At 49.4% G+C, this 7,427-nt stretch overlaps 1 pseudogene; it reads right to left on the reverse strand.

Annotated features, from left to right (window-relative positions):
* Positions 1–4,951: 4,951 nt before the first annotated feature.
* On the reverse strand, positions 4,952–5,565 carry LOC134389152 (ras-related protein Rab-2A-like; annotated as a pseudogene).
* Positions 5,566–7,427: the final 1,862 nt, after the last annotated feature.

A 7,427-nucleotide genomic window follows, 5' to 3' on the forward strand; every position in this document is an offset into this window, starting at 1 on the left:
TAGTTTCCTAATTTAGCACTTTAAATGATATTAACTTATTTAATAGGGGTGGGGTGAGTAAGAATGAGGGGCCTAGAAAATTAGGTTCTGAGGCCTGGAGGGTGGGAAGGGTCTGGTTGTGAAGAAATGGGGAGAAGGGGAGAGAGGGGGGTGATGGGAGGCAGTGGGGACAGGTCTGACCCCACAGGCGGGAGTGACTTGACCTTGAGCCATCCTTTTTTGCCATTTGAGGGTTTTCTGGGAAGAGGTGAGATGTGACTTTTCAATGGGGATCTGGTGACCCTGGTGGGATGTTTGAGGGTCCCCAAGGCCTGACCGGCCAGCCAGTGTCCCCATCCTGTGGACATCCTGCCTTGCAGAGGCTGTTGGCAGTGGGCACTGGCTTTTGGCTGGGTCCTGGAGAGGGTGAGGGAGACACCAATTTGGGTTCTCAGTCTTGGCCCCCCAGAGGGCACAGTGGGGGCCAGGAGGGAGAGGAGGAGGGGGATGGAGTGGGGGATCCTGGGGAGCAGGATTCCGATTTGGAGCACAGAGTAGAGTAAGCACAGGGGAGGGGGAGCTGGGATTAGTCCCCCATAGTAAGCACAGAAAGAAGGAGCTATCGAAGGAGGCAGAACCCCCAAGACCCTGGGGCCTGGCCGGGGAGAGCCGGAGGGAGCTGTTGAGGGTTTGGGGAGGGAGGGGAAACTGGGTTGTGTTTATTTCTTTTCTGTTTTGTTTTTGTTGGTTCATCCTTGTTTTTTAGCTTTGGATCATTTTTGTACCAAGGCAAGCAAGCCTTTTTGAAAAATAACAAAGAGGAAAAAAAAATCCCTCCTGGAAAAAAAAGAAACCCTGGAAAATAGGAAAAAAAAAAAAGGACCTCATAAATGATGCAATTACTTTTAATTGCAGGCAACTCTTTACATTTAAGTGAAGTGTCTTAACATTTTATATTGTTTTAAAAATATATTTACATATTATATATATATAATATACGTAATATAAATATATATAAATATTTAAAAAAGAAAAAAAAAAAGAAAGCCACGGCACTCTCTCCCTGGCCACTGTCTTGGCAGGGGAGGGGGGCTGGGGACGGGCACACGGCCTGGCTTCTGTGGTCCAGTGAAATGGATTGGTTTGATTTGGCTGTACAGAGACCCCCTGACTTGGGAGGGGAGGGGGGAGTGGTGCCCCCTCCTCCCTCCACTCCATTACTCTTCGCTTGCTACTCTTCACTTGCCGCCACCTCCCACCCTCAGCCCTGTGACCTGAATGTGTGCCCCAACATCATTGTCCTGAGTTGAATGTCCACTGCAGGGAGGAGAGAGCTGGGGGAAGGAGTTCAGCCATGAAGTGGTAGATGGAGGGAGCCATGTGCCCCTCTCCACCTGCTCACATAGAATCCAATGGGATTTGCATCTTTTACTTTGGTTCCTGCACATTTATGGGCTGGGAGGCATTCGCGTGGAATTGTGTACACCCTGTGTGTGTGTGTGTGTGTGTGTGCGCGTGTGCATGCTGGCACAAGCCTACTTACTCGTGGGCAGATGCATGGGAGGTGTGCACAGGCATGGCCTATCACATGTGTGGGAGGAGGCATATGCATGTAGGTGCATGTAACCTGCTTGGGCATCGGCACATGCCTACCTGAATGTTAGTATGAGAGGAGCTTTGCATGTGAGAACACGTGTAATGTGTGAAGACATGCCTAGCTGCGAGAGACTCGTCTGTGTGGGGGCCACGTATGTGTGGACAGAGGCGTGTACATGCAGGTGCATGTGAGCTGTGTCTGTGGGTGTGTGTGCACATGTGTGTGCTGCTGGAGACCCAGTGGTGTGGGGGTGCATGTGTGTGTTTACTCCATCATCCATGCACCACTGCTCCGGCTCCCTTCCAAGCTCCCATCCCCCTGGCTCTCTCAAAGCCCGCAGCACGTCAATACCCCCCCAGCTGCATGCACCTCGCTGCTCTGTCCATCAGTATGTGCTTGACCAAGAGAAAACTAAAACATCTGGGGGGACCCCTGTACCTGGCGCCCCCAGACCCCGCCCACTGTGCTGTGTTACTCGCGTGGGGGGGTTCTCTCCCTCCCCTTCCACAATATGCTGTTTCCCCAGGAGCCTCTGATCCGAGGCTCTGAGCAGGGTCCCTGATGGGGTTCCCCAGGGTGACCCCAGGCTCCACACTCCACCCCGTCCACCCTGTAGGGCCTGTGTTGGTGTAGCAGTGATGGCTTCTGTGGATATTCTGTGACCTCTGTCAGTGTAACTTGACAATTTCTAAATGGAAAAGGGTTGCTGTGTTTTCTCTGTCTTTCTCTTTTTTAATGTCCTTTTTTCTTCTCCCCATCCCCTGCTCTCTTTCCTTTTCGGCTTTTCTAGCCGAGTGTTTGGGGCTTTAATAAAACATGTTTTTTTTTCTCCTCTCCTGGATCTCCTTCCTCCCCTTGGCTGCTGTCTCGTTATTTCTCATCTTTACCCCAGAGTGCCTGGAAAGTGCTGGGGTGGATGGGGCAGAGGGCAGGGAATCCCTGACAGCCAACTGCCCCCACAGTTGAGCAGGCAGGGCATGAAGCAGGAGGGGTAGCTTAGGCTGGGGCTGCTCCAAAGGGCCCATGAGGACCAACACCATCCAGGACGCTGAAGAGGAACACCAAATCTATGCCGCCAGCTCTCGGCGTGGCACTCCGAGATGTCCTGTTTAATTCTCACGACCATCAGTGAGGTAGCTATGGGCACTGCCTGCACCTGCGAGTGACAAAGCCAGGGCTCAGAGATGTTGGGCATCTTGCCCAAAGTCATACAACTAGGATGTTGTAGACTCGGGATCTGAATCCAGCTCTGCCTGACCCCAAAGTCAATGCTTTCCCCGCAAAACCAAGTAGGGTCTGATGATTTCCAGCAATCCCCTGGGTTGGGTCTCAGCCTCCTGCCCTTTGGGTGGGATGACGCTTTATGGTGTCCATCCATCCTTTCTAGAGCAGCAGCTGTTAAGCTTTTAAAACTGTAAGAAATATATTTTACATGTCAACACTTTAGATATGTGCTCGTGCATAAACACGCACCCATAATGAAATGAAATGGCACCTACTACATACAATGCGCCACTGAGTGGGCCAGATGTCTTGATTGGGTCTTCTAGGATTTCCTGGAATTCTGAAGGCTGTGCCACTGTTCCAGCATGTTCTCAGGGTCCTTAGGGCTGCCCTTCCAGGTGGTCTGCTTGGCTAAGGTCTAGAGTGTTATTGGATCTCTTCTACCCCCCCCCACACACACACACCATCACTCTATCCCATAAGGTGAGGACAGTATCCTGGAGCCACAATCTTCCAGCCATCACTGGAGCCCTAACTGCACTTTTGTCTCCTAATGGCCTCTTTGGAGACAAAGGCTGGGAATCTGCTCACTGCAGGGAATGCTCACTCCATGAGTCATACCCCTGCCAGGGCCCCCAGCAGCCCTTCAGATTGGCAGACAGCCAGACCTCATCCTACCATAGACTATCCCATATGTCCTTTTTAGAGTATCAGCAGATCTTGCCTTCTCTCTCCCATCCTATTCCCAGGAAACTGGGAGAGTAGCCAAAAACCCCTCACCTCCCAGAATCACCCCATTCACTGACAGTTTGAGATCAAGTAACAAATGTAACCATCAGCTGCACGCCAGGAATTACACTGGGCACTTCATTCATCCTTCAGGTACCCACCAAGTGTCCACTCCTTGCTGGGTTCTGCTCATCTACTCCCCAGGACTGTGGCTCAACAGTGAGCCACATGCCCACACTCGTGGCCATGAGCACACTCGTGGCAGGCAGTAAGCAGTGGCACAAGGAAACAGGCCTGCGGTAGTTGTGGCAGTGAGTGATGTGGACCACCCAGAGAAGATGGCCAGACCATGAGGTCACATCAGAGTGGAGACCTTAAGAATGAGGCTTTGTGGGAGCTGGCTGTTGAGCGTCCCAAGCAGGGGGCTCTGGGGTCAGAAGTAATCCACAGGTTCTGGAAAATGAGCAAAACCTAAGTAGAGTGAGAAAGGGAAAGGTCAGAATGGTGGGCAGAAGCCCCATCATCTGAGGTCTTACGCGCTGCGGTAAGGAAGGTGGATTTCTTCTCAGGGTCATGGAAAACAATTGGAGGATTTTAAGTAAGAAAGCATCATGATCTGATGCATTGTTTCAGAAGTTATCTTGGTGGATGGAGAAGAGATGGTGGGAGCAGGGGTGGTGGGCTGCAGTGAGTATGGAGCCATCATTTAGGGCCAGTTATGGATGACAGCTGCCTGGATTCAAACCTAACAGCCCAATGGCTGAGGGAAGGGGAAACAGTCTCAGAGACTTTCAAGCTGTGAAGTGATGGAGACAGAAATGAAACCCAGGACTTATCCTTCCCAATAGCCATGCTTTATTGATGTTTTTATAATACTAATTGCTACCATTTATGGAGTGTTCATTTAATCTTCTAATGACCTGGGTGGTAGATATTATTACCTCCATTTTACCAGCGGGGAAGGCTGACGCCAGCAACCTGAGCAAAGCAAAGATTTGAGCATGATCAGGCTGGCTTCAGAGCTCGGCACCTGAAGGTGGACTAGAGGCAAAACACCCACCACACTGAGAAGGTATCTTTGTTGATTTTCGTTTGTTTTGTTTGGTGGCTGGCTGGTGCAGAAATCTGGAGAAGGTATCTGGAGAAGTAGGCAATTCCATGCAGTAAAGCAAAGAATTTTATTAGGGTAACTTACATACAAGATGATGGATCAGTTGGGTGACTACCCAGATGCACAGACAAGGTTTCTCTTTTTTAAGTGAACATTAACCATTTATTCAAAGTTATACAAGAATTTGAAGGATTGAAGTCTTCTGTGACATAAAGCCATTTCAAACAGTTTCATGTCTCAGCTGAGCAGGAGGAGAAGGGGGAAAGAATAAATGAGTAGCCCCGTGTGGGCACTAGACAGTAAAAACAGACTCAGCAGCAGCCACCCCCGGGCCTCTCTGATTGCCTGCGTGTGTAGCATTGGTAGCAGCATGCTGAGGGCCAATTTTAATGCCATTTGCCTCATTATTAATGTCAAAGACTCCTTCCTGGATTTTTTCATAAATTTCTTTTGCTGTATTAATAAATGCCTCTTCTACACTGGAAGCAGTCTTAGCAGAAGTTTCCATGAAGATAATAAGTCCATGTTCTCGTGCAAAAGCTTCACAGCTTCACCTTCTTTTTTACTTCTAGATTCTAAATCGCTTTTATTTCCAATAAGCAGAATGACCATGTTGGAATTAGAACGTTGGCGGGCATCTTCTAACCAGGTTGTCAAGTGTTGAATGTGTCTCTCCTTGCAATATCATACACTAGTAAAGCTCCTGCTGCACCTCTGTCATGGGACCTCGGGAGGGAACGAAAGGACTCTTGCCCTGCTGAAGTTTTACCTGTTTCCCATCAATAGTTATCATGCGAGCACCGAACTCTCCACCAATAGTAAGGCCACTGGCTGAAACCTCTTGTCTGCACTGCAGCAATAAGCATGATTTACCAACGCCTGTGTCGCCGATGGCGATGCACCTGAAGAGACAGGCGAACGCCATGGCCGCGGCCGCTCGGTGCCAGGGCGCACGGCTCCTGCGGCTGCTGCTGCTGCTCCGCGCCCCTCACCGCGGCGCCGCTCAGCCTCCAAACGCCACGCCCTGCCCGCCGCCGCCGTCAGCCACCGGGAGTGAGGGCAGAGAGGAAGCCGGACAAACCGACACTCGCGCGGCTGAGGGAGACGGCGCCCCGCCCAGCCCAACCGAACAGTAACGGAACAATAACGGCCGCGCCGCGCCGCGCCCCGCCCCGCCCCGGAAGTAAGTGCCGCAGCCCCGGGGCCGCCGGAGGAAAGGGCCGTTTCTACCTATTGTTTGAACTACCTTAGCCCCAGTCGCTGTATAATCTTTGTGGGCAGGTTTCACACAAAGGACTTAGCAAGTGGTAAGGGCTTCAAGATGGAGGAAGCTTTGCTCACAGTCACAAGGGTTCCTAATGGACAGGAGAAAAGAGGCTGCTTGGCAAACAGTAACCTGGGGAAGCCCTCACCGTTTCTCCCTTGCTGTCTGCACTTCTGCTCTGGGTCCCCCTGGGCATTTTCTTCCTCTTTTATCTTTGAGAGGCTAAGCCACAGGGTTGGAGCCTTGGGCCAGTGGCCTCTACGTCCCTTAACTGCTGCCAGGCTCTTTTGAAGCTCGCTGATGCTGACCGATACCGCTCATGGTGATGCTCCTGGTAGGAGGCTCCATCCCCTACGGTCACTGTCCCAGAAATCTTCACTCAAAATCCTCAGGCTCTCTGCTTTAGCTTAGGTTGACAACCATGGCTCCTCTCCATGCCTGTGCCAGCGTGGCAGGAAAAAATCCCTATTTCTTTTGCTTTAACCCTAATAGGTTTAGAGTTTTCCAAAAGAAATATTTCCTATGAAACAGCAGACGGGCAGAGCGAATTTTAGAGTACGGAGCTTGTTTCTGTTTTTATGGCTTTCTTGAGATATATTTCACATACCATAAAATTCACCCATTTAGAACCACAGTTCAGTGAACGTTAGCATATTCACAGATAGGTGCAACCGTCACCACAATCTAATTTTAGAACATTTTCAACATCACACAAAGAAACTGTGACCTACTAAAAGTCATTTCCCACTCCTGCTCCCTCCTCACTGCCACCTCCTCACCCCTACCTCCAGCCCTAGGTAATTACTAATATACTTTCTGTGTGTACGGATGTGCCCATTCTGGACATTTCATATGAAGGGAATTATACAACATGTGGTCTTTTGTGAAACTGGCTTCTTTGTAGCATAATGTTTTCAACGTTCGACTATATTGTACCAGCACTTCCTTCCTTTTTGTGGCTGAATAAATTTCCACTGTATGGATATACCACATTATACTTATCCATTCATCGGTTGATGGACATTTAGGTTGTTAGTACTTGAACATTCACCTACAAGTTTTTCGTGTGTGAACATAAGTTTTAATTCTCCTGGGTATACACCTAGGAGTAGAATTGCTAGATTTTGTGGTAACTCTATGTTTACCATTTTGAGGAACTGCCAAACTGTTTTCTAAAGCTGCCCCATTTTACATTCCCACTGGCCATGTATGAAGGTTCCAATTTCTCCACATCCTTGCCAACACTTGTTATTGTCTGTCTTTTTTACCTTAGCTATCTTCATGTGTGTGTTTGCTTATAGTGTTACTTCTTCCTTTCTAATGTGGATGGCTTTTATTTCTTTTTCTTGCCTGATTACCTGGGCTAGAGCCTGCAGTGCAATGTTCAATAGAAGTGGTGAGAGTGGACATTTTATCTTGTTTCCGATCTTAGAAGGAAAGCTCTTAGTCCACTAATTCATACCTTCACATATGATGCCAGCAATGGGGCTTTGTAGAGGGTTATCAGGTTGTGGAAGTTCCCG

This window comes from Cynocephalus volans, chromosome 10, assembly GCF_027409185.1.
Source record: "Cynocephalus volans isolate mCynVol1 chromosome 10, mCynVol1.pri, whole genome shotgun sequence".
In the NCBI taxonomy this organism is placed as follows: Eukaryota; Metazoa; Chordata; class Mammalia; order Dermoptera; family Cynocephalidae; genus Cynocephalus; species Cynocephalus volans.